The sequence below is a fragment of the Rhinatrema bivittatum genome, chromosome 4 (genome assembly GCF_901001135.1).
Source record: "Rhinatrema bivittatum chromosome 4, aRhiBiv1.1, whole genome shotgun sequence".
NCBI classification, from domain to species: Eukaryota; Metazoa; Chordata; class Amphibia; order Gymnophiona; family Rhinatrematidae; genus Rhinatrema; species Rhinatrema bivittatum.
In genome coordinates, this window is record NC_042618.1 from 210123340 (window position 1) to 210135927 (window position 12588).

General features: G+C 44.5%; 1 protein-coding gene across 4 annotated transcripts in view; it reads left to right on the forward strand.

The window, feature by feature from the left end:
- Positions 1 to 318: 318 nt before the first annotated feature.
- The window catches only part of SEMA3F (semaphorin 3F), a 418190-nt gene continuing 405920 nt past the window's right edge, over positions 319 to 12588 (forward strand). For 2 of the 4 annotated variants that reach the window (XM_029599642.1, XM_029599641.1), the window contains exon 1: positions 325 to 1209. The gene's annotated coding sequence lies outside the window, so the exon portion shown is untranslated. Of the gene's footprint in view, positions 1210 to 12588 lie in introns of all 4 variants that reach the window. The other 2 variants (XM_029599645.1, XM_029599643.1) reach the window with 2 other exon arrangements.

Consider the following 12588-nt stretch of genomic DNA (forward strand, 5'->3'; position numbering starts at 1 on the left):
TGGGAAAGAAACTCGCAGTGGACTAGAGTCTAGTCTTGGGTGGATGTGTGATTAAACTTTACAGAAGGTCCCTGCACTGCTTTCACGTGGCCCGACTTAATGACGGAAGCTTGGAAATACTGGGGGGGGGGGAAGGGGAGAACAGAGAATAAGGGAGACGGAGAGGAAATTGGGAGGCTCGAACCTTGCCCGCCCGAGATTTGTGCCACACAGGGCGTCACATGAGAACGATTTGTCACACAAAAGCTTACATTAATAGCAATGGGTAGAAGAACAGAGAGAGCGAGAGAGTTGTATGATTTCAGAGTTAGATGAGGCGGACTCTGCAAGACAGACATACGCACAGCTTCTGGAAGTTGGTGCCCTGGCTTGCTCCGGCCTCTGCCGGGGGCTGGCTGAGAAGGGCCATTCAGGTGGCCGGGGCAATACTCCGTCTCTCTCTCTCTCTCGCACGTTTCTCCTCCCTCCCCTCCACCTCTTCCAAGGAGCTGCGAGGGGGAGGGGCTATGCAAATCGCAGGAGCTGGAGGCCACTTGCCTGCTCAGCCGGGGAACTCTGCTGTGCAGTGTGAGTTTTGGCAGGCGGCTGCCCGCTTCCCCTCCTCTCTCTCTCTGCCTGCGTGCGAGCCGGAGCTCAGCACAGGGCAGCGCCTGCTCCTTACCTACGCTCCCCCCGCTCACCTGCGCTCCCCCGGGCCCGCAGCGAGGATTCGTGGGAAGATTTTCGGCTTAAATGTTTGTTTGGTGGCTGAGACTCCTGGGTCTCGGAGAGGCTGGCATATTATTTCAGGGAGCTGTTCCTGGGCTTTCTGCTCTCCCGAAAGCGACTCTGACCGGGTCTCAGGTGCTTCTGGACTTGGATTTTCTGTGCTTTCCGAACTGGCAGAACCCGCAATCGGATCGTGCACTGCCTTGGTTTTGGTGGAATCGGTGCTTGGATCTCAGGTCCTGCCAGAACCCAGAGCTCAGGTGTCCTTGGATCTGGTAGAACCTGTGCCTGGATCTCAGGTGTTCTAGTGGATTCCAGGTGCTTTTGGACCGAGTGGACCTTGTCCCTGGATTTCACCCACTCTTGGACCTGTGCTTGGATTGCAGGTGCTTGTAGACCTCGTGGAGCCTGTTCTAGGATCTCAGGTGGGACTTCATACTCCTCTGACCCTAGCGGTGAGAGCTGACCTGTACCGCTCACCACATCCTGACATCTGCTGAGGTAGGTCCTACCGCGGGATGTCCAATGCCATGAAGTGCTGGGCAGACCGCCTTATTATCCTCCTTGCCTATTTGCTGTCCTCCCCCCCCGATCTTGCTCTTTCTATCTGGTTTTCTTCTGGCTCACTCTTTTTGGCTCTGTATTCAGCGCTTTTATCCTCTCGTTTTCTTTTTCTGGGTTATTCTTTCTTTCCCTAGCGACCTCTCTTTACCAAATCACTATCCCTTCCCCGCTCCCTCCCATTTCACACATTCTCCACTGTTGCTCTAATTCTCTCTTTGTGCCACTTTTTCTCTCAGGTGTTATTGTCTCTCCTTACCTGTCTATTTCTCTCTCTGAATGCCAGGCACTCTCTCCCATTCTCTCTTTCGCACTCTCTCTCTCTTTTTTTAGTGAAGCATTATTGTGCAGATAAAAGAGTTTTCCCTTAAAACCAACGAGAATCATTGTAGGGGACAAATTCAACCTGTCACTTTATATTTAATTAACATTTCAGCTGCAGAAAAAAAAAATTCAAAAAGAGGACAGGATGGGGGGAGAAATCAATTACAAAAGCAAAGCTTTGAAGTCGGCTCATCTTGTCCCCCCCATCCCCCTCCACCTCTACCCCTGCTGGGATCTGATGCTTGGAAGGATGCTCTCCTGTCCTTTCATTACCAGCAGCCGCCTTTTAACCATCCCACATCTCGACGTGTGGCCAGGGTCCGCACCGTTTGCTGGGGTTACTGCCCCTCTGATACCGCTCTCATCACAGAGGGGCTGGGTGGGAAAAGCCCCCTCTAATTCCAAGCAGGAAGGCAGGTCAAAGAAATGCATCCAGTGCTTCGGTTCCCCTGCTGCAGGGCTCCTGCCTCTCCCCGTTTTTCTTCTTTCTTCCTTTGTTTCTTCTCTTTTTGTTCTGATTTTTTTCCTCTGCTTCCTTCGTCTCCTCCTTTTCTTCCTTTTTTGGGATTTAGTTGCAGTTTCAAAGCAGTTTTGCATCCTGCCTCCCACATGCACTTCTGCATGCAAGGGGGGTTAGACTTTAAGAAGGGCTCAGACTCCCCAAGCCTTCTCCTTTTGTTGTGCTGCTTTCCCTGCACCCTTCGGTTTTTTTCTTCTCTCTCTCCACCTCCAATCCCCTTGTTTCACATTTCCAGCAGTAGTTTGCTGGCTCCTTTGAGGTCCCCCACCGATCTCTACATCCTTAGCACTCAAATGTGTAACATGAAACATGTGCCACTGACCTTCGAATCCCACATGCTATGCAACATTTTGTGTACCATCGATTCCAAGCCCACACTGAAATTCCCCGCAGGGTAGTCAGACTCACCCTTTAATATCTTAGGTGCCACTGACTGACCTGTAACCCACACACAGAGAGCAGAAACCCTCCCTGTATCTAGCATGTAACATGTGCCACTCAGCCATACCCCCCTCCCTTCAGTTCAGACACTAAGCAGGGAAGCCAAAACCACACTGTAATGAGTGCCACAGATCCCATGTGCACACGCACACACAGAAAGAAGAGAAACACTGCAGGACAGCCGACCTCATGTTGTGTCTAATCTGTCTGCTGTAACAAGTCCACCACAGCCCTCAACGCACACACAGCACTGCGTGTCTCTAGTAGCATGACAGAAATAAGTAGCAGTAATCTTAGAAAGCAGGGACCCACATGCTGTGTAGTATGTAATGTGCCACAGACCCCCCCCCCCCCCAGCACACACACAAATCGGAATTCTCTAAAAAAAAAATGTACCATGGAGGGGGCCCCAGCCGCAGTGCTGCAAACTGTCCTCCAGAGGAATTGGATTCTGTTTCGGGGTCAGGGTCCCAGTCATCGTGCAGTGGTGACACCTGGTGGCTGAATTTAGGGCCACGGCTGCAGGGTTCTATGAGGAGCCCTGGTGCGTGCCCCCTCTGCTGTGGACTGTCACTGCAAGGGCTGCACTGTGCAAGCTGAGAAGGGATCTACACAATAGGAAAAAAAAAAGTCACTGGGCAATTGTGAATGAAGACTGGTGGTGCCCAAACCCAACAGAGGCCGGTTCCAGTTTGACCCTGAAAGCCAAAACAGCTGGGCCAAAAAAAAACCAAGTATCATGCAGTGTATGTCAGTGACACAACAAATACAGCAGAAAGCAGTGCCATTGGGCATAGCAGGCAATCTGATCTGTAACATGTAGTGTTTGCCTTCTGATACATCTAATTCCCCTATCCTGTCGCTGCTAATGCCACACACACCCTTCCCATGGCAATACTAACAGGTAGCAGACATCCCTCCACAGGCAGGGCTAATGTGTGCCCCACTCACCCCTCCCATGAGAGTGCTAACACATAGCCATCATTCCTCCCCAAGATAGTGCCAAAACGTATGCCCCAGATACCCCTCCCATAGGAATGCTAACATGTAGCAGTCCTCTCTCCCCAGGCAGTGTTAATATATGCTCTGGACATCCCTCCCCTGGCAATGAAAATGTGTGTTCTTGACATCCGTTCTCCCCCCCACTTCTTGGCAGTGCTAAGGTGTAAGTCTGAGGCACCATCCTCTGAACCTGTGTCATAGCTGACATAGAAGAGATACTGCTGACTGGGTCTGAGGATTTTGCTCCCTCCGAACCAAGAGGCATAGAGGTGTTCTGGCTTGCTTTAAGCACCCCCTCCTCCACAGTTGTCATAAGGAACAGGCTAATCCAGTTCAAATTTCACCCTGCAGCATGCGACAGGGTAAAACCTGGACTGGATTGTTCTCCTTGTGACATGGAGTCAGGTATGAACTCTGCATGCGGTGCTTGCTGATCTAGAAGGTAGCGCTTCACAGCAGAAAGTCAGCAGACATTTGCATGGATTGTTATTTTTTCAAATTGCTCCTTGCCCCAAAGGGAAATGCGTGTCTGTGACATGACTCTCCACACGCCGTCACATACGTAGTGGTCTCAAACCTAGGTGCTGATAGTAGAAACATAGAAACATGAGTGCAGATAAAGACTCTATGGTCTATCTAGTCTGCCCATCTGCCCAGCAGTGACTGTCTTACAGAACGCATACAGATATTGTGCCACGCATAAGACTGTCTCTTACAGACACACATACTGCTATTGTCTCCCGCACACAGGGCTGAGCCCTTGATGAGAAACAGCAGCTTTCCTTTCAGCCTTGTGCTAGGACGCGGCCTGTATTTTGTAGATGTATTAGGGGATACGGTGTATACAGGCCCGTGCTCCCTTTTTCCCCTGGAGCTATAGGGCAAGTTTTCCGCTGAAGCACTTTCACAATTCTCTGATCTCTTAGGGATCTGTTGTCCTTTCTGTGATACAATACAGGTAATTACTGAGAGGATGTACCTCCACATCACAGGTAACTTTTTTCATGTCTTCAATATATTCTTCTTAAGAATGATCCACCCACAGATTATTTCTCTGCTGCACAGAATGTGAGACCCAACACATAGTGCACCCGCCATCCAGGGGTACTGGTGAGATGAAACAGGGGGTGAGGTTGAAATCTTGCTAATCAGGTAAGCAGAGGTGCTGCTAACAGTCTCTGCTATGTGTCGCCTGTTCTTTGTATCCTATATTAAATTACTGGATTAGTTCTGATAAACAATGTTTGTGCTCCTGGGTAAAAGCAAAGTGTGTGACTGGAACGAGTGTGGGCTGTGGGACATCTAACAAGATTGTGCATGTGCTTGGGCTAGTGAGGTTTAACCGCAGTTGCACATGTGTCAGGAGACAGTGATGTGCAATACAGGTGTGTACATGTATGCTGGGATGCCGTAGTAAGATTGTGTGTGTGCTGAGGGGTGCGAAAGGCGCGTGTATGTGTATGGGAGCGGGAGAGGGGACATTTAGGCTTATAAGAGAATCATGGGGGGGACAGCAAGGGACATGACAGGAGCATGCAGGTGCTGGTTCCACTGAGGTGTGTGACAGGCATGTGCATTCACTGCCAGATGGTGAGGTGTGTGTGAGGGCTGCGTACATGCAGGCGAAGTAGTGATGTCAGTGACAAGATAGTGCATGTGCTGGGGGATGGTAACATGTCTGACAGGAGCATGCATGTGCTGGAGACAGGTGTGACAGAAGTATGCACATGGGGACAATAAGGTCTGATGAGGGCATGTATTTGCTGGTGACAATGAGGTGGGCAGTAAAAGAGAAGCAAAAAGTACCACCCAAACACTGTAATCACAAGAGTATTGCCACCACCAAAACACAACACTGTACTGAACTCATAAACTAGGGGAAAAAAATCACAATCAAGAAAAACAATCTCTGGAATATTCTCTGAATGGAACACTTATGGCTAGATTTTCAATGCAAATTACCCACATAAAACCCTGTTTTATGCACAAAACCCTGTTTTATGCACAAAAATGGCGCTTTGAAAATCAGTTAGGGGGTTGTGCATTTTTAAAGTACACGTAAAACCTCATGTCCACTTTACCTGCACTAGGAAGAGGCATGCCAAGAGGCAGAGTTGAGCAGGGACAGGATTGATGCTCGTATTTTTGATTTTCAAATGTATGCACATCAATGTAAACTCAAAAAATCACAGCTGCTCAGGAGCAGATGTAACGCTCTGCGTGTATGTCTACGCACATACCGGGACAGCCCACAAAGCTTCAAAGTGGATGTACGCACGTAAGTCTGCTTTAAAAATTCGGGCCAAAGTACTTGCAGACTTTAGCCCTACATCAGCTGTTAGAAAACTATCCTCTCAGACATAAGTCTGGTGGGTGAAGTAAATGCAATGAAAGGTGGAAGAAAAACGTCACCAAAATGTAAAAAAAATAAATCCCAAGGTGTAAAGGTACAAATTTCTTAATCTCTAAATTATTATATTTTATTATAGGAAGAAAAAGACCTTGGAATACGCTGCTGTAATGTAGAACAAAATCTGCTAAAATACCTCCAATCTTTGGTCCAAGTGTGCAGTCTTAACAGTGCCTTAGTGAAAAATCTTAGAATGACTGACATAGCTCTTTCACAAATATTGGCTTGGTAACTTTTCTGAACACCTGGAATATAAATATGTCTTCAGAAGAAGACCATTAGCTATCTTTTAAAGTGAAAATCCAGTGTATTTTAGGTGCAAAAAGACGCAGAAATGCTGGTGTGACCCACGTTTCGCCTATAGCTGCCTCAGGGCATCATTTCAGCCACGTTATACTTGGTGTCACACCAAAACTCGATCTTCATGATGGTTCGCCTATTATCAACTTGATTTTCACTTAAAAAGATAACTAATAGTTTATTCTGAAGAAGTATATTCCAGGTGTTCAGAATATTTATCAATCCAATATGTGTGAAAGGGCTATGTCACTTCTAATCTTTTTCACTAACATGGCTTTTTAAAAAGACTTTTGAAGGGTGCGATTGATATGATTCCTTTGTTTATTCATTCTCTTCGTCGCTGACAAGTTTGTTAGATTTGCAGGAGCAGCTAATGATATGTCTGTCGAGTTTTTGTGAAAGGAGGCTGATTGCTCTTATTTGCCTTATTTTATCTTTTTGTTTTTACCGTCATTTATTTTAAATTATTTTAATGATATTATTTAGTTTATCAATCTGTTATTTTTATTGTTATTTTTAGTTTGTATTTATAATTTTACCTTTGTTTAGTTTTGTATTGTATTCTTATTTCTTTTTAATGTAAACCATTGTGATAGCATATGGAACAACGGTATATAAAAGTTTTTAAATAAATAAATTGTATACATGAGGAAGTTTTTCAGGATTGATGATTGGAGACATCTTAGTTGGTTTTATTCTACATTCCAGTCATGTATTCTAAAGTATTTCTCCTCCTATAATAATATCTAATAATCCAGAAATTAAGAAATTTGTACCATTATACCTTCAGATTTATTTTTTTAATATTTTGGTGACATTTTTTTCTTCTGATTTCCATAAAATTATCCTAAACACAATATAGATCAAGTGCATAAGAGAGATTTGATTGTGTGTTTTCCACCACATGCAATTAAGTATTTTTCAAAATATTTTCCAAATTTAAAAACCGGGATGTATGAATACACAGCTTTGGGCTGATCTTCATAATGTGGCTTACAGTTATTTATGTTTTGGTTATCAGTTTATGAGTACAGTACACCATTGAGTTTGGTGGTACTTTGTTTTTGTGATGACAGTGAGGTGTGTGTCAAAGTGCGCATATGTTGGGGCACAGTGAGGTGAGCGTGGGGAATGTGTGCGCGTGCTGGGAAATGGTGAGGTGCAGGAAAGAGAGAGTAAAACAAGGAGTTGAGGGGAGGGGAAAACAGGAGACAGAAAATAGGTTGCGGGGAAAGGAGAATTGTGAGGAAGGAGGGAGTGAAGGAAGGAGCGAGAGAGAATCAAGGACATGAGGAAAAGAAAGAAATACAGCGGAGCTCTGGTAACCAGAAAGGGCAAAAGGTACTGGGGGGCACACTTTTGCAAATCTGATTCATTTTTATTGAGAGGGTCATTGATGCCTGGAATAGTCTAGCAGCAGAGGAGGTGGCAGCCAAAACCGTTCTGGACTGTAAAACTGTTTGGGACAGACCCAGAGCATGGTGAAAAGGGGCTAGTGAGGGGTAACAGCTAGTAAAAATGAGAGAGACATACTTGGAAGATGGTGGGAGAGGATAAGTAGAGGCTCGGGGGTCGGGAGGAGAGATAAGGTTGGTTTGGGCAATGGAACTTTGAACGCTCATCTCCCTAACTTGGTAGAGTATCAGAGAGGACAAACTGAATGGGGCAATCTGTCTTTCCTTACTATGTAGCAATGTTACTATTTGCTTTCTGCTGTGTGCAGAGATCTGTGACATTGTGGTGCGAGAGGTCTGTGGCACTGCAGGTGTGATGCATGGGTGTGTGTGTGTGTGGGGGGGGCGGTCCTAAGACAGGGCAAGGATCTGAAAGACTGGAGCGCCCTAACCCACATCAGGTATGCCATTTCTGGTACCTTGGGTTATAGGAGAGGTATAGGATGACTAACTGGTACTGTTTTGTCAAGGTAGGTAGATCAGGTGCTAGTTTAATCCCATTTAATGAATTTCCCTAGTAGAAACAGGACTACAAATCCACACATGCAGCAGGGTCCTTCCAAAAGAGAGCCATCTGTCCTTGGGTCCTTGGTTTTGTAGTTGATGTGAGCTGTCCTGTGGCACTGGCACAGCAATTGGAGTTATTTGCTCTTTGAACAGCTCAGGAAGTGATGTCACTTGCTCTGCTACTAGGAAGTGGTCATTCGTCCTGTGACCCAAGTACAAGAAGTGGTGTTAAATATCTAGAAAGTGATGTTCTGTGACTCCCCAGCAGCACTATAATGTGGTATCATATATACTGCAATGGCCTCCGCCTTACTGCTGTGTGAGCTCCTCTGGAGAGGTTAATTATTAGTTTTTCTTACTAACCTCCTCACTTGGTTGTTTTTCTTAAACTCCAGAAACATTTCCTGTCTGATAAACTTTTTTTTTTTTTTTTTGGAAGCTCACAGTGATGCTGCCCTCAGTGTTTAAAATAAATTTGGTTTAGAATCCTTTCTCGCCCTTGGAGATTTCCTGTTTGTCTTTCCGATGCTTCGTTCAACTTTTGCTTGATTGTTTTAATCTTGAAATGTTTAGATCCTTGTTTCCATTTTACTCTGCAAATAAAACACTTCTTTTTTAGCTGGGAACAGCTTGCGTAATTGACACAACTGTGAGTGACCCCTGCATGTGATGCCTGCTGGCTTTGCGTGACCCTCATGTGGCTGACGTGGCCACTGCTCATGCTGAGCAGCCTGCATAGCTGATGTGGCTGTGAATAATGAATGGTCTATGTGTGGTATCTGCTAGCTGTGAATGGCCCCATGTAGTTCTGGTATGGCCCCTGCTGGATCTGGGTAGCCCGTGAAATGTGACTGGCCCCCAAGTATGCCTGGTAATGAGCAACCTGCATTACTGATGGTAGCTGTGGTTGTTGAGTGGCTCCCATAGACCATGATTAGCCTCATGTTCAGCAGGCATAGCCCTTGTCGACAGTGAGTTTTTCCAATATAACTAATTGTTCTTTTTCTGTGCTTTACAATGAATAGGGTGTAAATAATTGGCATTCCCCCCTCCCCCCCCCCAGCTGCTCTGTCATGCTTAATTATTAAACATTATTATTATAAATCACTTTCCAGTGAATTAATTCTCTCACTGTTCTAATTCATGATGTATGACATAACTCATCTCTAGGAATAGGCTGTCTCCTGGATTGCTGTCTCCACCCATTCAGCTCCCCATCCCTCCCTCCCTCTCAGCCCTTCCAAATTAGCTTTGTCATTCCCTCTTGCCTCTGTTTGCATCCCTTCCTATTTCTCTTTCCCTCTCTCTTTCTGTCCGTCTATCTCTTCCTCTCCATCTCTTTTCCTGTCTCACAACATACAGTCTCTGCATTCCACAAAGCATTTCCCCAGGCAGGCTTCTAACTACCACCTACTGCAGCTTGGATTTCACTCACTAATTTAGTTTTAACCAAGTGTTTTGGAAACGGAGGAGCCACGTTCTGCTCTGAGCAGGAGCTGAGGACTTCCAGAGTTCAACCAGTAACAAGGAAAATGCGGCCAGCATTTAATAGTTAGGCTCATTATTCAGAACACTGTGTATGGCATCCCTGAAATCTCATTTAACAATGGTATGTATTTTTAGAACGCCTACCTTCACCAGTAATTTCAGCCTGAAACATGTATACTTCAATGGAGTACATAAAAAGCTACACTCCACAAAATTATAAATGTAGGAACATGTATCCTGGCAGCAGAAAGACTGCTTATAATCTGTTTCTGGCATTGATATTGGCTACTTGAGAAATGGGAGGTCACATCACAAGAGAAATATTATAATGACTCCTGTCTTCAGTAATGAAATAAAATGCAAAGGACTGAGTAGAAGCCACACTGAATCCGTATTGGACCCACATTAGACATATATGGGAATTGATAATGGAACCACACAGGACCAGTGTTGGACTCATTTATTTATTTAACGTATTTATTACTCGTCTCTTCATAGTTCAGAGTGAGGTACAATTTACATACATAAAATAAATCATATAGTAACAACATAAAATAATACCAAGCACAAATAATAAAAATACAAAAAAAAAATCATGACTATCGGCACAAAGGAGTAAGATGTGAAGATCCAAATAGGAGAATCAAACTTGGTTTTAAGTAAATAGGATTTTAGCGCTTTCTTAAAGGCTTTCAGTTCCTTAATATGGTGAATAGTTGCAGGTAAGGAATTCCAAAATACAGGACCCATGATAGAAAAAGCTCTCTCCCAAATCTCGCCCAAATATGCAGCTTTAAGAGATGAGATGTCGAGTAACCCCAAATTAGAATATCGAAGGACATATGTTGGGATGTAGACTTTTAGGGAGGAAACCAAGGAGATGACATATTGTTTAGTAAATTGAAAATTATAGTTGTCAGTTTGTATTGAATGCACCAGTGAAATGAAAGCCAATGTAGTGATTGAAGTACAGGGGTAATATTTTCATGAATGGCTATACCAGTAAGCAAGCAGCCCGCTGAGTTCTGAATGATTTTGAAGGGACCGCAGGGAATTTGCAGAAAACCAATATATAAGGCATTACAGTAATCTAGGCTAGATAGGACAAGATATTGAAGAACTGTCCAAAGAAGTACAAGATCGAGAATTCGTTTCAAGTGATGTAGTAGGCGCAACTTAGTGAAAGAGGTCTGAGACAGACAATGTGAGCTCGCATGTTCAAGGTGGAATCCCTGATTACATCAATGTTGCGTACTGTATTTGAAATTGGAATGCAGTGTACGTCAAATACAAGGGACTGCGGATAGTTATCAGCAAGAAATCATGAGAAAATCATAATTTCAGATTTCTTGACATTGAGAGAAAGCTTGCTATGTATCAGCCAACTTTGAATTGTACTCGAGCATAAAGAGGCAAATTGTGTAGTGGAAGTCCGACTGGATTTTAATGGGGAAAAAAGAATTGGATATCATCTGCACATATTTTGAGGTGAATCCCAAGGTTCCCAAGTAAACAACATAAAGGCATCAAATATACATTAAAAAGTACTGCCGACAAAGCGGATCCTTGAGGTACACCAGTCTTAATGGGTGACCGTGAGGAGGTGCTGGAACCTGGCACCAGGAGCCTTAATTCACAACCATTTGTTGATTTTTCCATTCTGAAGTTGCCTAACTGAATCATTGCACAGACAGGTCCATGCACCAGGCCTTCCCCTGGATTCCTGCAGTCCCGGGCCCTAAATCAGGCTACTAGGTGTGGTCATTATGCGATGACTGAGACTCCTTCCCACTAGGTTATGAGTGCTGACTCTGTAGCAGTTCTAATCCTAGTTGGCCTGACCTAGGAATCAAATCTAGGTCACCCGCATAGCAGCGTGCAGCGCCATCGCTGAGCCGCCAGCCGGCCAGCCAGGATGCTGTTACATTATAATTGTCTGATTCAATATCGCCTCTCTAGGGGAAGATTAAGTACTGGACAAAAAAAAACCCCCAAAACTTTCACATTTTAATGTGTACAATTAATTTTGTATTTGTGCCAAATTTATAGTGTCTGCAGAACCTCTCATCCAATTTCTACCATTCTGCAAGCAAACGTATTTTGCAAAACCTCTGCAGTTCTTTAGGGTGCACTAGTTTTTGGGTGCAGCTTTGTGCACGGTACAAAACCAGTTGACCCAACAAATTTGTGCTTGTTCAAACCTACAAAAATATTGCTACAACATTATTGGCAAGAATCAAACCTGGTCTGAAGTTCACCAAATAACCTTTGATGGAATCCATCAGAGACTGAGTTGAGTACCTGTTCGCATTCATCAGGGAGATGGACTTCTTGCCCTGCTCCTATGTTGCTGATGTCACAGGCATTCCATCCCCCATCTTTTCAGGATCCTTGCACTTTTTTTTTTTTTTGGTTAAACCTGGGCTCAAAAGAGTTGATATTTGAAAACCACAGTGCAGCTACGGATAACTGGGTAAATGTATCCAGATATTCGGCAGTGCTTATCCAGCTTAATTTTGTATGGTCTGATTCAGCAGAGTTATTTATCTGGATTTGCACAGATTTAGCTGGGTCTTACTAAATTATCTGGCTAAATTTTAAAAACCAGTCCTGGCAATGAGCTGTAACCGGTCCCCGTGTTGGGTGCTTTATCCTTCACTTTGGGGTGATACGGGTCCGGATTTGAATCCGGATTTTTTTTGGGGGGGGGGAAGGAGAAGTTAATCTCCAGGGCCCCTAGCACAGTCACCAAAAGAAGAGCAAGGATGCCAAAAGTGGTGTTCAAAATAAAATCTTTACTGCAACTTATAAAAACAACATCCAGTCCAGTATCACAAAACAAAATTCAGCATCAAAAGAATGAATACAGTGGG